This window comes from Lipotes vexillifer, unplaced genomic scaffold (assembly GCF_000442215.2).
Source record: "Lipotes vexillifer unplaced genomic scaffold, Lipotes_vexillifer_v1.1 scaffold533, whole genome shotgun sequence".
NCBI classification, from domain to species: Eukaryota; Metazoa; Chordata; class Mammalia; order Artiodactyla; family Lipotidae; genus Lipotes; species Lipotes vexillifer.
Window position 1 is genome coordinate 1,748,183 of NW_006773553.1, and position 1,815 is coordinate 1,749,997.

General features: G+C 46.6%; 1 non-coding gene across 1 annotated transcript; it reads left to right on the forward strand.

The window, feature by feature from the left end:
- The first annotated feature begins 1,189 nt into the window (after positions 1–1,189).
- Positions 1,190–1,261, forward strand: TRNAE-UUC (transfer RNA glutamic acid (anticodon UUC)). Its single transcript has one exon. It is a non-coding gene; the product is annotated as a tRNA-Glu (tRNA).
- The last annotated feature ends 554 nt before the right edge of the window (positions 1,262–1,815 follow it).

Below are 1,815 nucleotides of genomic sequence, written 5' to 3' on the forward strand. Positions count from 1 at the left end.
GTTAAACACAAGTCTCAACACATGTCACTGAGGAAAGCAGTACACACACAGCACATGTTGCTAATAACAGGGTGTCACAGACACATCTTGCACTGAAGGAGTAACTGCACCACCAGCTGATAAATACAGAATTCTCAGAGATACCACCATGCAGGGTCATTCACACTCATGTCTTTGTTAAACACAAGCTTCAACATCTGACACTACATGAATAGTACATGTACTGTGCCCTGCTGACCACAGCGCTTCAGAGATATCCTAACGACATATATCAGGAAGGAAAGCGGTTTGTGCACTGTACACGGGTAAAGGGTTTCAAAAGATCACCCTACTGAGCCTTTCATGCCCCTCACACTGTCAAAGAGTTTTCTACAAAGGTCACTAATCAAAGTACTGCCTGCGGGACTTCCCTGGTGGCGCAGTGGTTAAGAATCCACCTGCCAATTCAGGGGACACGGGCTTGATCCCTGGTCCAGGAAGACCCCACGTGCCATGGAGCAACGAAGCCCGTGTGCCACAACTACTGGGCCTGTGCTCCATAACTACTGAAGCCCACGTGCCTAGAGCCCGTGCTCTGCCACGGGAGAAGCCACCACAGTGAGAAACCTATGCACTGCAACGAAGAGTAGCCCCCACTCCCCACAACTAGAGAAAAGCCCGCACGCAGCAACAAAGACATAAGGCGGCCAAAATTATAAATAAATAATTTTTTTTAAAAAAGTACAAACATTGCTGAGAGCAATTAAAGATCTAAATAAATGGAAAGACATCCTGTGTTCATGGACTGGAAGGCTTAATATTGTTAAGATGACATTCTTCCCTGGTGACTTATTGATTCAAGACAATCTCTCTCAAAACCCCATCAGCATTGTTGCGCAAAAATGGAAAATCTGGCCCTAAAATTTATACAGATCCCTGTTTTCCAGGATCACAGGGCTCAGATTGTCCCTACTGCCAGTGTGTGGGTAACTGTCACAAATATCCAGGAGTGATACTTGTGCAGGCTTATGAGAGCAAGAGGTACGCAGTATAAAATAGCGTTCCTTCCTCTCTCCTCACCAAAGGGAGAAAATGTATGAGAAGAGTGAGGTGAAAGATATGACGGTGTGAGGGACAATGTGGACCCGCTTGCCAGTGAAACTGGTGAAAATGATAAAAGCACAACAATTTAAAGTCTGTAGATGGGAATTCCCTGGTGGTCCAGTGGTTAGGACTCGGCGCTTTCACTGCTGTGGCCTGGGTTCAATCCCTGGTCAGGGAACTAAGATCCTGCAAGCCAGGTGGTGCAGCCAATAGTAGTAATAGTAGTAGTAGTAGTAGTAGTAGTAGTAATAATAATAATAATAATAATAATAAAGTCTCTAGAATAGTTTAGGGGCATAGAGAAAATGAAGAAATATTCAAGAAAATCTACTAGAGCTCAACAAGCATGCCAGGAGTCGGTAGTGGGTTTTGGGGGTTTTAAAAATATTTATTTATTTATTTATTTATTTGGTTGCACTGGGTCTTAGTTGTGGCAGGCGGGCTCCTTAGTTGTGGCATGCAGGCTACTTAGTTGTGGCATGTGGGATCTTGTTCCCTGACCAGGGATCAAACCCGGCCCCCCCCACCCCCGCATTGGGAGTGCGGAGTCTTAACCACTGTGCCGCCAGGGAAGCCCCGAAGTTGGTGGCGTTTGAAACAGAATGCACTTCCTCCCTGCTCTCAGCTCAGGGCTCCCTCCCACCCCAGCTGCCACCGGAAGGTCTATCTTCCCAGCAAGGAAAGGGCTTCAGCATTTCTCCATCCTGTCCTCAGCTACCTGCTGTGGAAGCT